We start from the raw sequence: 21170 nt of genomic DNA, 5'->3' as shown, positions 1-21170 counted from the left end.
ACAGAAGTGAATGCATACATTTCATGCATTATTTTTTTATTTTTTGTACTGGCCCCCCCGTGGGAATCAAACCCACAACCCTGGCATTGCACACACCATGCTGGCATTGCAAACACCATGCTCTACCAACTGAGCCACAGGGAAGAGCCGCAGTTAGCCCAGGGAAGAGCCGCAGTTGGCCCAGTTTGAGGACAGGTACTGACATGGCATGAGTGTGACAGACTAGGCAGGTTGGGAAGTAGCTACTAGCAATTGACATGATGACTTTGAAAGCCTGTTTGACTACTGCTAATTAAACAGTCACTGCTGAGACAAACAGCCAACAACTAGTATGTTCCTGTGTGTGTCCAGAGCAGAGCAGAATCACCCTGACAGCAGGGGTAGAAGACCACAGACTGCACTGACAGCAGGGGTAGAAGACCACAGACTGTCCTGACAGCAGGGGTAGAAGACCACAGACTGTCCTGACAGCAGGGGTAGAAGACCACAGACTGCCATGACAGCAGAGGTAGAAGACCACAGACTCCATGGGAGCATTGGGTTAGCATTGTGCTAACTGTCAGGACGCCCCATCGGCTCTGCCTTGCTTTAGCTGGTGATCTGATCAGGGATGGCAAGCAGGCATCTCATCCCGATGGAGATGCACCATCCAGTCCATCTCTCTATCTGACTAGCAGCTATGCACCCACCCTCTGACCCCCTATTGGATCCACCAAACAGTGCAACTCAAAACCTAACCTCCATTTCTCAAGAGGTACAAAGCCGGGGTGTACCCTATCACAGTATCTGTTTAAAATAGTTGCTATACGTTCACAGACTGAAAAAAAAAAACCTCTCCAGCCAGAGAAAAACAGCCCGACCATCATCCAGAAAGACTCAGCATGTCCATTCATACAGACTCACCTTGACAGAGATCTTTCCCTCATCCTTGGGCAGGTGCGCAGCCAGGAACCAGTCCCCGGGGAGGGGTGAGGTCACGTTGAACACCCCTGTGGTGCGGTTTGGTAGAGTCCAGGTTAGAGTGACTGCAAAGGACCCTGGGACGATGGTATCCTGTGGGAACCGCGTGTGGAGGGGGTTGATGACGGGAGGGGCTCCTGATCTGAAGTACCTAGAGACAATAACAAACAACCTTTTAGTTAATGCCGTAAAGTACAAGGACACAGGCTTTTTAGTCATCACACACAGTGTAGACACAAATACACACACTTAGTGATAGTTATCTTCCCCAGGAAGACAGAGAGCTTTCATCATTTAGTATGATCTAAAACCTGCAAGCTGTTGAAATTATGGGCTTCAATTTCCTCATTATAGAAATGATAAATCAGAGGAGCAACTAGAGAATAAATTAGAGAGAGAGAGAGAGAGAGAGAGAGAGAGAGAGAGAGAGAGAGAGAGAGAGAGAGAGAGAGAGAGAGAGAGAGAGAGAGCCAGCGAGAGAGAGAGAGAGAGAGAGAGAGAGAGAGAGCCAGCGAGAGAGAGAGAGAGAGAGAGAGAGAGAGAGAGAGCCAGCGAGAGAGAGAGAGAGAGAGAGCGAGAGAGAGAGAGAGAGAGAGCAAGAGAGCAAAAAAGAGAGAGCAAGAGAGAGAGAGAGAGAGAGCAAGAGAGCAAAAAAGAGAGAGCAAGAGAGAGAGAGAGAGAGAGCAAGAGAGCAAAAAAGAGAGAGAGAGAGAGAGCAAGAGAGCAAAAAAGAGAGAGCAAGAGAGAGAGAGAGAGAGAGCAAGAGAGCAAAAAAGAGAGAGCAAGAGAGAGAGCGAGCGTGAGAGTAAGAGAGCGCAAGAGAGAGAGAGAGAGAGAAAGAGAGAGCGAGAGAGCGAGAGAGCAAGAGAGAGAGCGAGCGTGAGAGAGAGAACGAGAGTAAGAGAGTGAGAGTGAGATCATAGAATCAACTATTAAAGACTTCCAGAACCTACTGAATTCTCAAATTACATTGAATGAACTACATGACAAAATACAAATCCTCCAACCTAAAAGGCCTCTGGTGATAAAATATACAGACCACAAATTCCAATTGGCTATACTTAAACTCATTAAAAAAGAACATTTCCAAAACAAATCTAATTTTATTTGTCACATGCGCCGAATATAACAGGTGTAGAAGACCTTACAGTGAAATGCTTACTTACAAGCCCTTGACCAACAATGAAGTTTTAAGAAAAATACCTAAAAAAATAGGAAATAAAAGTAACAAATAATTAAAGAGCAACAGTAAAATACCAATAGAAAGGCTATATACAGGGGGTACCGGTACAGAGTCAGTGTGCGGGGGCACCGATGCCGAGGTAATATATCCATGTAGGTAGAGTTATTAAAGTGACTATGCATAGATAATAACAGAGAGTAGCAGCAGCGTAAAAGGGGAGGGGGGTGTAAATAGTCTGGGTAGCCATTTGATTAGGTGTTCAGGAGTCTTATGGCTTGGGGGTAGAATCTGTTTAGAAGCCTCTTGGTCCTAGACTTGGCGCTCTGATACCGCTTGCCGTGCATTAGAAGAGAGAACAGTCTATGACTAGGGTAGCTGGTCTTTGACAATTTTTAGGGCCTTCCTCTGACACCGCCTGGTATAGAGGTCCAGGATGGCAGGAAGCTTGGCCCCAGTGATGTACTGGGCTGTTTGCACTACCCTCTGTAGTGCCTTGTGGTCGAGGGTGCCGAGCAGATGCCATACCAGGCAGTGATGCAACCAGTCAGGATGCTCTCGATGGTGCAGCTGTAGAACATTTTGAGGATCTGTCTTCATGTGTTCGGACCATTCTAGTTTGTTGGTGATGTGGACGCCAAGGAACTTGAAGCTCTCAACCTACTCCACTACAGCCCCGTCGATGAGAATGGGGATGTGCTCGGTCCTCCTTTTCCTGTAGTCCACAATCATCTCCTTTGTCTTGATCACGTTGAGGGAGAGGTTGTTGTCCTGGCACCACAGGGCCAGGTCTCTGACCTTCTCCCTATAGGCGGTCTCGTCGTTGTCGGTGATCAGGCCTACCACTGCTGAGTCATCGGCAAACTTAATGATGGTGTTGGAGTCGTGCCTGGCCATGCAGTCATGAGTGAATAGGGAGTACAGGAGGGGACTGAGCATGCACCCCTGAGGGACCCCCGTGTTGAGGATCAGCATGGCGGATGTGTTGTTACCTACCCTCACCACCTGGAGGCGGCTCATCAGGAAGTCCAGGATCCAGTTGCAGAGGGAGGCGTTTGGTCCCAGGGTCCTTAGCTTATTGATGAGCTTTGAGGGTACTATGGTGTTGAATGCTGAGCTGTAGTCAATGAATAGCATTCTCACATAGGTGTTCCTTTTGTCCAGGTGTGAAAGGGCAGTGTGGAGTGCAATAGAGATTCCATCATCTGTGGACCTGTTGGGGCGGAATGCAAATTGGAGTGGGTCTAGGGTTTCTGGGATAATGGTGTTGATGTGAGCCATGACCAGCCTTTCATAGCACTTCATGGCTACAGATATGAGTGCTAAGGGTCGGCAGTCATTTAGCCATGTTACCTTAGTGTTCTTGGGTACAGGGACTAAGGTGGTCTGCTTGAAACATGTTGGTATTACAGACTCAGTCAGGGAGAGGTTGAAATGTCATTGAAGACACATGCCAGTTGGTCAGCGCATGCTCAGAGTACACGTCCTGGTAATCCGTCTGGCCCTGCGGCCTTGTGAATGTTGACCTGTTTAATGGTCTTACTCACATCGGCTACAGAGAGCTGATGCTCTCATGCATGTTTCTGTGTTACTTGCCTCGAAGCGAGCATAGAAGTAATTTAGCTCGTCTGGTAGGCTTGTGTCACTGGGAAGCTCGCAACTGTGCTTCCCTTTGTAGTCTGTAATAGTCTGCAAGCCCTGCCACATTCAACGAGCATTGGAGCCAGTGCAGAATGATTCAATCTTAGTCCTGTATTGACCCTTTGCCTGTTTGCCTGTCAGATTTGCCAAATGGAAGGCGAGGGAGAGCTTTGTACACGTCTCTGTGTGTGGAGTAAAGGTGATCTAGAGTTCTTTTTAACTTCTGGTTGCACATTTAACCTGCTGGTAGAAATGAGATAAAATGGATTTAAAGTCCCCGGCGCTGCCGTTGGATGAGCATTTTCCTGCTGGCTTATGGCCGTCTACTGCTCGTTGAGTGAGGTCTTACTGCCAGCATCGGGTTGTGGTGGTAAATAGACAGCTACGAAGAATATAAATGAAAACTCTCTTGGTAGTGTCATAATGGTGGGTGTAGCTGGTGTATGCAGTCAGGCGCAGGAGAACAGAGAATGGAGAGCAATGTAACTTTACTCAGAATAATGAATGGTGCAAGGTAAAACACTACACTTGCCCAAACACAAACATCAACTTTTTACGCACGGGCAAAAAACAGCACCCGGCAAAATAACCAGTCCCCAACATTACCGAACATGACATAAAACAATCCCGCACAACACCAGAGGGTTAAATACATGAACAATAATAGGGGAATGAAAAACAGGTCTGTAGAAACAAAGACAAAACAAATGGAAAATGAAAAGTGGATCGGCGATGGCTAGTATACCGGCGACGCCGACCGCCGAGCGCCGCCCCGAACAAGGAGAGGAACCGACTTCGGCTGAAGTCGTGACCGGTAGATTGTGTCGTCTACAGCTTATCATGAGATATTCTACCTCAGGCGAGCAAAAACTCGAGACTTCCTTAGATATCGTGCACCAGTTGTTGTTTACAAATATACTGTACATAGACCACCTCCCCTTGTCTTACCAGAGGCTGCTGTTCTATCCTGCTGATGCAGTGTATAATCCGCCAGCTGTATGTTATTCAAGTCGTCATCAGCCACGACTCGGTGAAACATATGATATTACAGTTTTTAATGTCCCGTTGGTAGGATACATGTGCTTGTAGTTCGTCCACGTTATTATCCAACGATTGTACGTTAGCCAATAGTACCGATGGTAAAGGCAGATTAGCAGCTTGCCGCCGTATCCTCACAAGGCACCTCGACTTCCTTCCACGATACCTGCGTCTTTTTCTCCTGCGAATGAGGGCCTTCTCAGGTGTCTGGAGTAAATCCCTCTCGTCCGACTTGGTAAAGAAAAATTCTTCGTCCAATTCAAGGTGAGTAATCGTTGTTCTGATTCCAGAAGCTCTTTTCAGTCATAAGAGACGGTAGCAGCAACATTATGTTTAAAATAAGTTACAAACAATGTGGAAAAACTAACAAATTAGCACGGTGAATGGCAGCCATCCCCGCTGGTGCCATTACATCATTACATCATCCTCAGCTCTGGCATCTTCCCCAATATTTGGAACAGAGGGCTGATCACCCGCCAGAAATTTGGCGGATATAACTACCGTGGGATATGCATCATAAGCAACCTTGGGAAAATCCTCTGCATTATCATTAACAGCAGACTCGTACATTTCCTCAGTGTACTGAACGTAAAATGTACTGAACAAACGTCAAACTGGGTTTTTACCAAATTACTGTACAACAGATCACGTATTCACCCAGCACACCATAATTGACAAACAAACAAACCAGAAGAAAGGCAAAGTCTCATCGTTTGTTGATTTCAAAAAAGCTTTTGACTCAATTTAGCATGAGGGTCTCAAATACAAATTGATGGAAAGAGTTGTTAGGGAAAAAACATACAACATTAGAAAATCCATGTACCCAAACAACAAGTGTGCGATTAAAATTGGCAAAGAACACACATTTCTTTCCACAGGGCCGTGGGGTGAGACAGGGATGTAGCTTAAGGCCCACCATCTTCAACATTATTTATCAACGAATTGGCGAGGGCACTAGAACATTCTGCAGCACCCGGCCTCACCTTACTAGAACCTGAAGTGAAATGTTTACTGTTTGCTGATGATCTGGTGCTTCTGTCACCAACCAACGAGGGCCTACAGCAGCACCTAGATATTCTGCACAGATTTTCAGACCTGGCTCTTGACAGTAAATCTCAATAAGACAAAAATAATGGTGTTCCAAAAAAGGTCCAGTTACCAGGACCACGAATACAAATTCCATTTAGACACCATTGCCCTAGAGCACACAGAAAACTATACATACCTCGGCCTAAACATCAGCGCCACAGGTAACTTCCACAAAGCTATGAACGATCTCACAGACAAGGCAAGTAGGGCATTCTACGCCATCGAAAGGAACATCAAATTTGACATCACAATTAGGATCTGACTAAAAATACTTGAATCAGTTATAGAACCCTTTGTCCTTTATGGTTGTGAGGTCTGGGGTCCGCTCACCAACCAATCATTCACAAAATGTGACAAACACCAAATTGAGACTCGGCATGCAGAATTCTGCCTATGACATTTGAAATGTCTCTATTCCTTTGGAACTTTTGTGAGTGTAATGTTTACTGTTCATTTTATATTGTTGATTTCACTTTTGGATGCTGACAAATGCGTGTGCCGATCGGATGCACAGGGACTGAGTAGCTCCGTTTTGTACCGACAAAACTGTGGTTATATGGAGAAGCCAGACAACAAACTTCAAATTAAGCCTCTAAAATCGACAGATCAACTGTGAGAGACTGAGCGGTCAGTTGGGTACAGCAACCAACCAATCAGTTGGTAAAGTGGTGTGGCGACAATAATCCAACAAGCCATGGCTTCCCCCAGAGGAAAAGACAAGGAGCAACTTTTGCTCACTAGCCTCTGCTTTGTTATTTAACCAAGTCAATAATGCAGGCTCACTAGCCTCTGCTTTGTTATTTAGCCAAGTCAATAATGCAGGCTCACTAGCCTCTGCTTTGTTATTTAGCCAAGTCAATAATGCAGGCTCACTAGCCTCTGCGTTGTTATTTAACTAATGAGGCCTGTTCTGCCTCTTTTGAAGTCTTTTTCCCAGACAGAGTGAACAGTAAAGTAAGACTCACTCTCCTTCCATATTGAGCAATGTTAGCTGCTAGCTTTTGAAGAGGGTCTCTTGATGAGGGGGTATGTTAATGAGGGTGTCTCTTAATGAGGGGGTCTGTTAATGAGGGTGTCTCTTAATGAGGGGGGTCTGTTAATGAGGGGGTATGTTAATGAGGGGGACTCTTAATGAGGGGGACACTTAATGAGGGGGACTCTTAATGAGGGGGTTTCTTAATGAGGAGGTCTGTTAATAATGAGGGGGACTCTTAATGAGGGGGACTCTTAATGAGGGGGACACTTAATGAGGGGGTTTCTTAATGAGGGGGACTCTTAATGAGGGGATCTGTTAATGAGGGGGACTCTTAATGAGGGGATCTGTTAATGAGGGGACTCTTAATGAGGGAGTATGTTAATGAGGGGGTATGTTAATGAGGGGGTCTGTTAATGAGGGGGTCTGTTAATGAGAGGGTATGTTAATGAGGGGGACTCTTAATGAGGGGGTATGTTAATGAGGGGGTATGTTAATGAGGGGACTCTTAATGAGGGGGTGTGTTAATGAGGGGGACTCTTAATGAGGGGGTATGTTAATGAGGGGGTCTGTTAATGAAGGGGTTTCTGTTTCTGTCTTGCACACCTGTTAATTGAAATGCTTTCCAGGTGACTCTCTCATGAAGCTGGTTGAGAGAATGCCAAGAGTGTGCAAAACTGTCATCAAGGCAAAGGGTGGCTACTTTGAAGAATCTCAAATATAAAATATATTTGATTTGTTTAACACTTTTTTGCTTAATACATTATTCCATATGTGCTATTTCGTAAGTCTTGATGTCTTCAATATTATTTTACAATGTACAAAATATTAAAAATAAATAAAAACCCTTGAATGAGTAGGTGTGTCCAAACTTTTGACTGGTACTATATATAATAATGTTTTTTTTGTGGGGGGGACAGTTTGGTAACCACTGTGCTAAATGACCACTACTATAAGTCTCTCTGGATAACAGCATCTGATAAATGACTCACTACTGTAAGTCTCTCTGGATCAGAGCGTCTGCTAAATGACTCACTACTGTAAGTCTCTCTGGATGAGAGCGTCTGATAAATGACCACTACTGTAAGTCTCTCTGGGTCAGAGCTTCTGCTAAATGACTCACTACTGTAAGTCTCTCTGGATGAGAGCGTCTGATAAATGACCACTACTGTAAGTCTCTCTGGATGAGAGCGTCTGATAAATACAGAGTAAGGCTGCCACAAATCAAATCAAACCTCTTCAAGCTTTTTCAAAAGTAACTGAAGAATTGTTGTTCCCTCTCTGTCTCTCCCTCTCTGTCTCTCCCTGTCTGTCTCTCCCTCTCTGTCTCTCCCTGTCTGTCTCTCCCTGTCTGTCTCTCCCTGTCTGTCTCTCCCTGTCTGTCTCTCCCTGTCTGTCTCTCCCTCTCTGTCTCTCCCTCTCTGTCTCTCCCTGTCTGTCTCTCCCTGTCTGTCTCTCCCTGTCTGTCTCTCCCTGTCTGTCTCTCCCTCTCTGTCTCTCCCTGTCTGTCTCTCCCTGTCTGTCTCTCCCTCTCTGTCTCTCCCTCTCTGTCTCTCACTCAGCCATTACTCCAAACAGAAATCTATAGTAAAAACTATAAAAATTAAATTATATTTTAGTTTTCTATGTTTGTCCTGATTTGAGTCTGCACCGTGCATTTGATTTCTTATTTAACCAGGAAAATCCTATTGAGACCCAGAGTCTCTTTTCCAAGGGAGACCTGGCCTAGAAGGCAGCAACACTCAATACATTATTAAAACATACAACAATATAAATACAAATCAACAACATGATCCAACCTATAAAAAAAATAAAAAATACATTCCTCTGTAACAGAGTCTCCCATCAATATTTTAAATTCATTCAGTGGCACTAACATATCTAGATGAAGCATGGATTGTAGACTATTCCATGAGTCTGGTGCACAAGACGAGATTGCATGTACTATTGTAAAGTGGTTGTTCCACTGGATATCATAAGGTGAATGCACCAATTTGTAAGTCGCTCTGGATAAGAGCGTCTACTAAATTACGTAAATGTAAATGCAAATGGCAGTCTTCCCTAATACTGTGAAGGTCCTGGGGACTTTAAGTAGCAACCACCTAGCAGACCGGGTATGGTAACATAGCAACCACCTAGCAGACCGGGTATGGTAACATAGCAACCAGCTAGCAGACCGGGTATGGTAACATAGCAACCACCTAGCAGACCGGGTATGGTAACATAGCAACCAGCTAGCAGACCGGGTATGGTAACATAGCAACCACCTAGCAGACCGGGTATGGTAACATAGCAACCTCCTAGCAGACCGGGTATGGTAACATAGCAACCACCTAGCAGACCGGGTATGGTAACATAGCAACCTCCTTGCAGACCGGGTATGGTAACATAGCAACCACCTAGCAGACCGGGTATGGAAACATAGCAACCAGCTAGCAGGCCGGGTATGGTAACATAGCAACCTCCTTGCAGACCGGGTATGGTAACATAGCAACCACCTAGCAGACCGGGTATGGAAACATAGCAACCAGCTAGCAGGCCGGGTATGGTAACATAGCAACCACCTAGCAGACCGGGTATGGTAACATAACAACCACCTAGCAGACCGGGTATGGTAACATAGCAACCACCTAGCAGACCGGGTATGGTAACATAGCAACCACCTAGCAGACCGGGTATGGTAACATAGCAACCACCTAGCAGACCGGGTATGGTAACATAGCAACCTCCTGAGCAGACCGGGTATGGTAACATAGCAACCTCTTAGCAGACCGGGTATGGTAACATAGCAACCACCTAGCAGACCGGGTATGGTAACATAGCAACCACCTAGCAGACCGGGTATGGTAACATAGCAACCACCTAGCAGACCGAGTATGGTAACATAGCAACCACTTAGCAGACCGGGTATGGTAACATAGCAAAGTCCTAGCAGACAAGGTATGGTAACATAGCAAAGCCCTAGCAGACTGGGTATGGTAACATAGCAACCACCTAGCAGACCGGGTATGGTAACATAGAAACCACCTAGCAGACTGGGTATGGTAACATAGCAACCACCTAGCAGACCGGGTATGGTAACATAGCAACCACCTAGCAGACCGGGTATGGTAACATAGCAACCTCCTTGCAGACCGGGTATGGTAACATAGTAACCTCCTAGCAGACCAGGTATGGTAACATAGCAACCTCTTAGCAGACCGGGTATGGTAACATAGTAGCAACCACCTAGCTGACCGGGTATGGTAACATAGCAACCACCTAGCAGACCGGGTATGGTAACATAGCAACCTCCTAGCAGACCGGGTATGGTAACATAGCAACCTCCTAGCAGACCGGGTATGGTAACATAGCAACCTCCTAGCAGACCGGGTATGGTAACATAGCAACCTCCTAGCAGACCGGGTATGGTAACATAGCAACCACCTAGCAGACCGGGTATGGTAACATAGCAACCACTTAGCAGACCGGGTATGGTAACATAGCAACCTCCTAGCAGACCGGGTATGGTAACAAAGCAACCTCCTAGCAGACCGGGTATGGTAACATAGCAACCCCCTAGCAGACCGGGTATGGTAACATAGCAACCCCCTAGCAGAGCGGGTATGGTAACATAGCAACCTCCTAGCAGACCTGGTATGGTAACATAGCAACCACCTAGCAGACCGGGTATGGTAATATAGCAACCCCCTAGCAGACCGGGTATGGTAACATAGCAACCTCCTAGCAGACCAGGTATGGTAACTGCTGGTGGTGAAGGAGACCAGAGTACAGCGGTAAAGAGGGAGTTTACCCAAAAGGGCTTTGTAGATCAACACATTCAAATGTAGCTGTGCATATTGTTGGGTTATGAAAATATGAAAATATACTTATTCATGTCACTGAGGGACAGAGGGTTATGTATAACATTTACATTATGTCAGGATATGTTATTGTTAGCCATCAGGTATCCTATGGGAGGAGAAGAGACACAGTCTGGTGCCAGTCACCATGACAGCCGTGAGTTGGGGAGGAGTGAGCACTTTGGGTTTAGAGGTCAGGTCAGATGAAGTGAGGAAGAACAGATATCACTAAGGTTCTGTCTAGCAACAGAGATGCATTGGCTGTTCAGATGTGTAAGGAGGAGACTCGGCATAGGAGAAAGGATTAAATATCAGTGCTTGTGTGAACACGTTGTCGTCTAATGCAACCGTATTGACCCTCTGGGAGAATAAACGGTTTGAGCTTTCATAGTGTCCGTGGAGTTTTTTACTCAGAATTAGAACCTAACAATATAAAGATAGGTCCAACCACCATTTGGTTCAAGGTGCAATGGTGGGTTAGTGAATTGGTATTTGTAATAAAGCACAAGGATGCCTAGATAAACAGAGTCCAGTCTCTGTAAGACAGAGGAGGCTGCATGATAAACAGAGTCCAGTCTCTATAAGACGGAGGAAGCTGCATGCATATACAACAAGTCACCATAATCAATTACAGAGAGAAAAGTGGCCTGAACAAATTTCCTTCTAGCCATAAGCGGGAAGCAAGCCTTATTACAAAAATAAAAACCCAATTTCAATTTAAGCATCCTCACAAGATTATCCACATGAACTTTAAAGGACAACTTGTCATCCAACCATATACCTTGGTATTTGTAGAATTACACTTTTTCAATGGGTAAGCCACCAGATGTGACAATGCTAACCTTCTCTGGCTGAGTGCAAGCTCTGGTAAAGGTCATGTATTTATTTATTTTTGTATATTGAAGACCAGTTTGAGACCATAAAGGGAGGCCTGCAGTGGCTGAAAATCAGTCTGGAGCTCTTCAACAGCCTGACCCAGAGAAGGAGCACATGAATATATAACTGTATCATCTGCATATAGATGTAACTTTGCTGGTTGCATCCCATTTCCCAAATCATTAATACAAATTGAGAACAACACAGGAGCTGAAATAGAACCCTGGGGGACACCTCTATTAACCTCTAGAAAGCTAAACTTGTGATTGTCAGTATATAACACATTGTGTTCTGTCAGAAAGATTAGTTCCTAAACCAATTTACTGCCCCCTTCACTGAGACCAATGTTTCTGAGTCTAGCTAGCAACAATTAATGGTCAACTGAATCAAAGGCCTTTGATAAATCCACAAACAGAGCAGCACAATGTTGCTTTCTATCAAGTGGATTAATGATGTCATTTGTCATTTGACTCCAGTCACCCTAGTCATAGACTGGTCGCTCTGCTACCGCATGGCAAGTGGTACCGGAGCACCAAGTCTAGGTACAAGAGGCTTCTAAACAGCTTCTACCCACAAGCCATAAGACTCCTGAACACCACCTGTATATAGTCTCCACATTGACTCTGTACCGTAACACATTGTATATAGCCTCCACATTGACTCTGTACTGGTACCCCCTGTATATAGTCTCCACATTGACTCTGTACCAGTACCCCCTGTATATAGCCTCCACATTGACTCTGTACCGGTACCCCCTGTATATAGCCTCCACATTGACTCTGTACCGGTACCCCCTGTATATAGCCTCCACATTGACTCTGTACCGGTAACCCCTGTATAAGCCTCCACATTGACTCTGTACCGGTACACCCTATATATAGCCTCCACATTGACTCTGTACCGTAATACCCTGTATATAGCCTCCACATTGACTCTGTACCGGTACCCCCTGTATATAGCTTCCACATTGACTCTGTACCGGTACCCCCTGTATATAGCCTCCACATTGACTCTGTACCAATACACCCTGTATATAGCCTCCACATTGACTCTGTACCGTAATACCCTGTATATAGCCTCCACATTGACTATGTAACGTAATACCCCGTATACAGCCTCCACATTGACTCTGTACCGGTACCCCCTGTATATAGCCTCCACATTGACTCTGTACCGTAATACCCTGTATAAAGCCTCACTACTGTTATTTTATTGTCGCTCCTTATTATTATTTGTTATTTTTCTTATTTATTTTTTACTTCAGTTTATTTTAGTAAATACTTTAAAACTTTATTTTCTTAAAACTGCATTCGAATCCCACCGTACTATGCAATCTGGTTTCCGAGCTGGTCATGGGTGCACCTCAGCCACGCTCAAAGTCCTAAACAATATCATAACCACCATCGAACTGCAAAAATCACTGAAGTTGTAGACTCATATCTCCCTCACTAGCTTTAAGCACCAGCAGTCAGAGCAGCTCACAGATCACTGCACCTGTACATAGGTATCCCCATACTGTATTTATTTATCTTGCTCTTTTGCACCCCAGTATCTCATCTTGCACATTCATCCTCTGCACATCCTACCATTCCAGTGTTTAATTGCTATATTTTGTAATTACTTTTTACCTGCTCTTGTTGGCTGGCCCTCACTTCATATTTGTCACTAAACCCACTGGTTCCAGGTCATCTATAAGTCTCTGCTAGGTAAAGCCCCACCTTATCTCAGCTCACTGGTCACCATAGCAACACCCACTCATAGCACACACTCCAGCAGGTATATATATGTATTTATTTATTTATTTAACCATCATTTAACTAGGCAGGTCAGTTAAGAACAAATTCTTATTTTCAATGACGGCCTAGGAACTGTGGGTTAATTGCCTTGTTCAGGTGCAGAACGACAGATTTTGACCTTGTCATCTCAGGGATTCGATCTAGCAACCTTTCGGTTACTGGCCCAACACTCTAAACACTAGGCTACCTGCCGCCCATATTGCACTGGTCATCCCCAAAGACAACATTTACTTTGGCCGCCTTTCCTTCCAGTTCTCTGCTGCCAATTACTGGAACGAATTGCAAAAATCTCTGAAGCTGTAGACTTATATCTCCCTCTCTAACTTTAAGCATCAGCTATCTGAACAGCTTACCGATCACTGTACCTGTACACAGCCAATCTGTAAATAGCACACCCAACTACCTCATCCCCATATTATTACTTATCCTCTTGCTCTTTTGCACACCAGTATCTCTACTTGCACATCATCATCTGCACATCGATTACTCCAGTATTAATGCTAAATTGTAATTATTTCGCCTCTATGGCCTATTTATTGCCTTACCTCCCTACTCTTCTACATTTGCACACACTGTTCATAGATTTTTCTATTTTTCTTTTCTATTGTGTTATTGACTGTACGTTTGTTTATGTGTAACTCTGTGTTGTTGTTTTTGTTCCACTGCTTTGCTTTATCTTGGCCAGGTCGCAGTTGTAAACTTGTTCTCAACTGGCCTACCTGGTTAAATAAAGGTGAAATAAAAAATAAATAAAAGTTCTAGCGTTAAAAAGACAGAGGAGAAAACACACCTTTAAGAGGAGAGAGGAGAAAACACACCTTTAAGAGGAGAGGGGAGAAAACACACCTTTAAGAGGAGAGAGGAGAAAACACACCTTTAAGAGGAGTGGGGAGAAAACACACCTTTAAGAGGAGAGGAGAAAACACACCTTTAAGAGGAGAGGAGAAAACACACCTTTAAGAGAAGAGAGGATAAAACACAACTTTAAGAGGAGAGAGGAGAAAACACACCTTTAAGAGGAGAGGGGAGAAAACACACCTTTAAGAGGAGAGGAGAAAACACACCTTTAAGAGGAGAGGAGAAAACACACCTTTAAGAGGAGAGAGGAGAAAACACAACTTTAAGAGGAGAGGGGAGAAAACACACCTTTAAGAGGAGAGGGGAGAAAACACACCTTTAAGAGGAGACGGGAGAAAACACACCTTTAAGAGGAGAGAGGAGAAAACACACCTTTAAGAGGAGAGAGGAGAAAACACACCTTTAAGAGGAGAGAGGAGAAAACACTCCTTTAAGAGGAGAGGGGAGAAAACACACCTTTAAGAGGAGAGAGGAGAAAACACTCCTTTAAGAGGAGAGGGGAGAAAACACACCTTTAAGAGGAGAGAGGAGAAAATACACCTTTAAGAGGAGAGAGGAGAAAACACACCTTTAAGAGGAGAGGGGAGAAAACACACCAGCATTATGTATCAATACCATGATTCCTCAGGATGTTTAACAGGATGTTAAACCGGGTGTTAAACAAGATGTTAAAAAAACAGGGTGTAAAACAGGATGTTAAACAGGAATTTATAAACAGAGCATGTTTTGGCCTCTTACATGTTAATGTCAGAAGTCAATTTCCACAAATTAATAATAACATAATTAGAATATTGGCAATATAGGACAAATGAGAACATAATGGTTTTATCAGAAACTTGGAAATCTGAAATCTGAATACTGGAATCTGAAATCTGGAATATGAAATCTGAAATCTGGAATCTGAAATCTGAAATCTGAAATCTGGAATATGAAATCTGGAATCTGGAATCTGAAATCTGGAATCTTAAATCTGAAATCTGTGTCAAATAACTGGATTTCTATTGATGGGCTGATCGGACGTGTAAAGGAGGAGGGGTTGTAATTCATGTGAAATCCAAGTTTAACACCTTCTCTCCATTACCAAAGCCAAACATTTTCAATTGCTTGCGGTTAAAGTGAACATATACAGTGCCTTCGGAAAGTATTCTGACCCCTTGACTTTTTCCACATTTTGCTATGTTCCAGTCTTATTCTAAAATAAATTCAATTGTTTTTTTCCCGTCACCAATCAACACACAATACCCCATAATGACAAAGCAAAAACAGATTTAAAAAAAATGTTTTCACAGTTATTACATTTACATAACTATTCAGACCCTTTACTTAGTACTTTGTTGAAGCACCTTTGGCAGCGATTAGAGGCTTGAGTCTTCTTTGGTATGACGCAACAAGCTCTTCTCTGCAGATCCTCTCAAGCTCTTTCAGGTTGGATGGGGAGCGTTGCTGCACAGCTATTTTCAGGTCTCTCCAGAGATGTTAGATCGGGTTCAAGTCCGGTCTCTGGCTGGGCCACTCAAGGACATTCAGAGACTTGTCCCGAAGCCACTCCTGCGTTGTCTTGGCTCTGTGCTTAGGGTTGTTATCCTGTTGGAAGGTCAACCTTTGATCCAGTCTGAGGTCCTGAGCGCTCTTGAGCAGGTTCATCAAGGATCTCTCTATACTTTGCTCCGTTCATCTTTCCCTCGATCCTGACTAGTCTCCCAGTCCCTGCCCGCTGAAAAACATGATTCTGCCCACACCATCTTGCTTTCATCAGACCAGAGTATTGTCATGATGTTGGCCTGTGGGTAAGGTTTATGACCCCCCCATAAATACCTTTCCCCTTTCCCCTCTCTCTCTGACCCTACTGAAGGACTGTTGAATAGCCTTTGTTAAACATAGAGAGTCTGGGAACATCAAACAAGTGGGGGGAAAGGAACCATATTTCGGTAATAGAACCAGTTGGAAATATGCGTTGGAACTTAATGAGTATGGATGTCAGTTCGGTTGTCATCTGAGACATTATGACTGATGACAGGACGACATAAACTGTACCTGGGAAAGTCTACACCCTCTAGTTATCAGAGTCACATGGAATTGTTAAGCAATTGAAATGTTTGATATTGAAATTGTTTGTTAGGAGATTAAATGTAATTTTAGCTTCCAATTGAGAGAATTGGGTTTTCATAAGGAAAGTGCCCTGCTTGATCAGTGGCCCGCCCCTGTGAAGAGACAGGGGTTATAAACGATGAAACACACCCTTCTCCCCTCACCACTATATAAGACAATGACACAATGTAGCCGTTGAGTTCCACTACGTGAGGTCTGCAGCATCTGCGTTAAAGGGACACACATTTCAAGTACAGAACTAAGCCAACCTCGGCGTGAGCTTTGGTTGTGAATGGTATGAACTTTGAACGCTTATTCACTACAGAAGTGATACTTCCTAGCCGTTGAGATAGCAGCGGCCGCTGTAGACGTGAGCTAGGAAAGGACGGACGACGGATCCAGTCTAACACAGATGAAGATACCACAACATATCCAATTTACCACCAGAGACATTCTTCCGAGGACAGGAAGATCTCTCTTGGCCAACCCGGCCTACTATCTACGACCAATCTACCGAAGCGCAGCTCAGAGTAAATATTTATTGCATTTTCCTTTTCCAAATGGGCGGTAATTTAGAATGCATATGATTCTGTATTTACGATGGCATAGCTGTTTCTTTGTTCCTCAGTCTTCCCGCTCTTTCATTCAAGCCCAACCTCCTTTCTTTGTGTAACAAGCCACCATGTCGGCTCCGTCCACCAGGGTCGTTTTCTGTATGACATAATTTGTATTCTGTGTATATGTAATTCTGTGTGATTAGTTAGGTATTTAGTAAATAAATAATTAAACCCAATTTTGTATTGCTGATTCAACTTGTTAGCCAGGGTTCGTGAAGATAACCAAGAATTTACAACTTTCATTATGAGACTGAAATAAGGTGACGATTAAGATGACTGCTATCGATGTAAAATAATACTACGTTTTTAAGAGTTTATTCAGAAGATAACGGCTCTATAAACACTCTTCCGTGGTGTCCCGACTTTCTAGTTAATTACATTTACATGATTAGCTAATCAGGTGATATTAATTACAGAGAAAGGATTTTATAGGATAGCATGTCATATCACTTAATCTGGCATAGCCAAAGACACGACAGTATCTTGTTTCTCATGGTCTGAGAGTATTTAGGTGCCTTTTGGAAATCTTCAAGCGGACTGTCATGTGCCTTTTATTGAGAAGTGGCTTTCGTCTAGGCCACTAGCATATATGCCTGATTGGTGGAGTGCTACAGAGATAGTTGTCCTTCTAGAAGATTCTCCCATCTTCACAGAGTAACTCTGGAGCTCTATCAGAGTGACCATCGGGTTCTTGGTCACCTCCCTGACCAAGGCCCTTCTCCCCTGATTGCTCAGTTTGGCCGGGTGGCCAGCTCTAGGAAGAGTCTTGGTGGTTCCAAACTTCTTCCATTTAAGAATGATGGAGGCCACTGTGTTCTTGGGGACCTTTAATGTTGCAGAAATGTTTTGGTACCCTTCCCCAGATCTGTGCCTCGACACAATCTTGTCTCTGAGCTCTACAGACAATTCCTTCGACCTCATGACCTGGTTTTTGCTCTGACATACACTGTCAACTGTGGAACCTTATATAGACAGGTGTGTGCCTTTCCAAATCATGTCCAACCAATTGAATCAAATCACATTTTATTTCTCACATCCGCCGAATACAACAATACAACCTTACCGTGAAATGCTTACTTTTCATGCCCTTAACCAACAAATTGTTTCATTTATTTTTTATTTATTTCACCTTTATTTACCCAGGTAGGCCAGTTGAGAACAAACATACGTACAGTCAATAACACAATAGAAAAATCTATATACAGTGTGTGCAAATGGAGTAAGGAGGTAAGACAATAAATAGTCCATGGAGGTGAAGTAAATATAATTTAGCATTAACACTGGAGTGATAGATGTGCAGACAAGGATCTGTAGGTAGAGATACTGGGGTGCAAAAGAGCAAGAAAATAAATAACAATATGGGGATGATGTAGTTGAGTGTGCTATTTACAGATGGGCTGTATACAGGTACAACGATCGGTAAGCTGCTCTGACAGCTGATGCTTAAAGTTAGTGAGGGAGATATAAGTCTCCAGCTTCAGTGATTTTTACAATTCGTTCCAGTCATTGGCAGCAGAGAACTGGAAGGAGAGGCGGCCAAAGGAAGAATTGACTTTGGGGGTGACCAGTGAGATATACCTGCTGGAGCGCGTGCTAAGGGTGGGTGTTGCTATGGTGACCAGTGAGCTGAGATAAGGCGGGGCTTTGCCTAGCAGAGACTTGTAGATGACCTGGAGCCAGTGGGTTTGGCGACGAGTATGAAGCGAGGGCCAGCCAACGAGAGCATACAGGTCGCAGTGGTGGGTAGTATATGGGGCTTTGCTGACAAAACGGATGGCACTGTGATAGACTACATCCAGTTTGCTGAGTAGAGTGTTAGGGGCTATTTTGTAAATGACATCGCCGAAGTCAAGGATCGGTAGGATAGTCAATTTTAAGAGGGTATGTTTGGCAGTGTGAGTGAAGGAGGCTTTGTTGCGAAATATGAAGCAGATTCTAGATTTAATTTTGGATTGGAGAGTCTGGAAGGAGAGTTTAGTCTAACCAGACACCTAGGTATTTGTAGTTGTCCACATATTCTAAGTCAGAACTGTCCAGAGTAGTGATGCTAGTCGGGCGGGCGGGTGCGGGCAGCGATAGGTTGAAAAGCATGCATTTAGTTTTACTAGCGTTTAAGAGCAGTTGGAGGCCACAGAAGGAGTGTTGTATGGCATTGAAGCTCATTTGGAGGTTTGTTAACACAGTGTCCAAAGAAGGGCCAGATGTATACAGAATGGTGTCGTCTGCATAGAGGTGGATCAGGGAATCAACCGCAGCAAGAGCGACATCGTTGATATATACAGAGAAAAGAGTCGGCCCAAGAATTGAACCCTGTGGTAACCCCATAGAGACTGCCAGAGGTCCGGACAACAGGCCCTCCGATTTGACACACTGAACTCTATCTGAGAAGTAGTTGGTGAACCAGGCGAGGCAGTCATTTGAGAAATGCAGGCTGTTGAGTCTGCCGATAAGAATATGGTGATTGACAGAGTCAAAAGCCTTGGCCAGGTCGATGAAGACGGCTGCACAGCACTGTCCTTTATCGATGGTAGTTATGATATCGTTTAGTACCTTGAGCGTGGCTGAGGTGCACCCGTGACCAGCTCGGAAACCGGATTGCACAGAGGAGAAGGTACGGTGGGATTCGAAATGGTCTGTGATCTGTTTGTTAACTAGGCTTTCAAAGACTTTAGAAAGGCAGGGTAGGATGGATATAGGTCTATAACAGTTTGGGTCTAGAGTGTCAGCCCCTTTGAAGAGGGGGATGACCGCGACAGCTTTCCAATCGTTAGGGATAGATGGGGGGCAATCAATTCACATATGGTGTCCAGGGCACAGCTGGGAGCTGAGGGGGGTGTATAACAGGCGGCAACAGTGAGAGATTTAATTCTGGAGAGATTCATTTTTTTAAATTAGAAGCTCGAACTGTTTGGGCATAGACCTGGAAAGTATGACAGAATTTTGCAGGCTATCTCTGCAGTAGACTGCAACTCCTCCCCCTTTGGCAGTTCTATCTTGACGGAAAATGTTGTAGTTGGGGATGGAAATCTCAGAATTTTTGGTGGCCTTCCTAAGCTAGGATTCAGACACTGCAAGGACATCAGCCGGGAGATACGCCTGGCTCGCGGCTAAATGGTGCTAGCTTCAGGACAAGGGCGTTAGTCACTATAGACACTCGGTAGCAGCTAGCTGGCAGCAATGATCTGATGCAAAGCTTACGGCAAGAATCCGGTGGTGTAGTGGATTCTAGCCATGTTAGTGAAGAGTCCGGGAGGCATCAGCTGTGTAGCCGAGTGATCATAGGGTCCACTGAGCAGGCCGGGAGATGGGCTTGGCTCAAGGCTAGCTTCGGGGCTGCTAGCTAGCTGCGATTATCAGGAGTAGTGGTCCAGGGCTTACGGCAGGAATCCGGTGTTGTAGTGGAGAAAAACAGTCCGATATGCTCAGGGTTGGTAACGCGCTGTGCAGACCGGCAGGTTGGAAAGTATTATCCAGGCTAAAAGCGGCTGGTGTCTGTGCTGAAGGTAAAGGCCGCTAGCAGTGGCTAACAATGACTAAATAGCTAGTAGCTAATTAGCTGGTTAGCTTCTGATGGCTAGCCTCTGATGGAGGTTCTGGCTATGAGGTCTAAAAATAGCAGATCCATATCACATTGGGTGAGGTGGGTTGCCGGGAAGGTATATTTAATTTAAAAATGGAAAACGACATTGAAAATATAATGAAATACATACAAACAAGACGAAAAATATAACATTTACACGGGAGAACTACGAACAATGTCTGCACTGCTACGCCATCTTGGAACAATACACCATCTTGGACAAATAAATGCTTGATATATAAATGCTGGATATATAAATGCTGGATAGTGTCACGTCCTGGCCAGTATAAGGGTTAATTAGTATTGTAGTTTGGTCAGGACGTGGCAGAGGGTATTCGTTTTATGTGGTTCGGGGTGGTGTGTTTGTTAAAAGGGTGTTTGATTTAGTATTTCCGGGTTTTGGTTTATGTTTAGGTATTTCTATGTTTAGTCTAGTGTGTCTGGTTCTATGTTGAGTTAATTGGGGTTGGACTTCCAATTGAAGGCAGCTGTTTGGTGTTGCCTTTGATTGGAAGTCCTATATTAGTTGGGTGTGTTTGTCTTGTATTTTGTGGGTGATTGTTCTGTGTTGAGCCTATGCTTTGCCAGACTGTTGGTTGTTCGTTTATTCTCGTGAGTTCGTTTTGTTGTTT

At 44.3% G+C, this 21170-nt stretch overlaps 1 protein-coding gene across 1 annotated transcript in view; it reads right to left on the bottom strand.

Moving 5' to 3' along the window:
- tmem8b (transmembrane protein 8B) overlaps positions 1-21170 on the bottom strand; it is a 337935-nt gene that overhangs the window by 212140 nt on the left and 104625 nt on the right. Inside the window, exon 2 of the mRNA XM_045695455.1 lies at positions 904-1111. The gene's annotated coding sequence lies outside the window, so the exon portion shown is untranslated. The remainder of the gene's footprint in view (positions 1-903; positions 1112-21170) is intronic.

This window comes from Salmo salar, chromosome ssa15, assembly GCF_905237065.1.
Source record: "Salmo salar chromosome ssa15, Ssal_v3.1, whole genome shotgun sequence".
Classification (NCBI taxonomy): domain Eukaryota; kingdom Metazoa; phylum Chordata; class Actinopteri; order Salmoniformes; family Salmonidae; genus Salmo; species Salmo salar.
The sequence above is the reverse complement of the archived record's forward strand: the minus strand, read 5'-3'. Positions and strand labels throughout refer to the sequence as shown.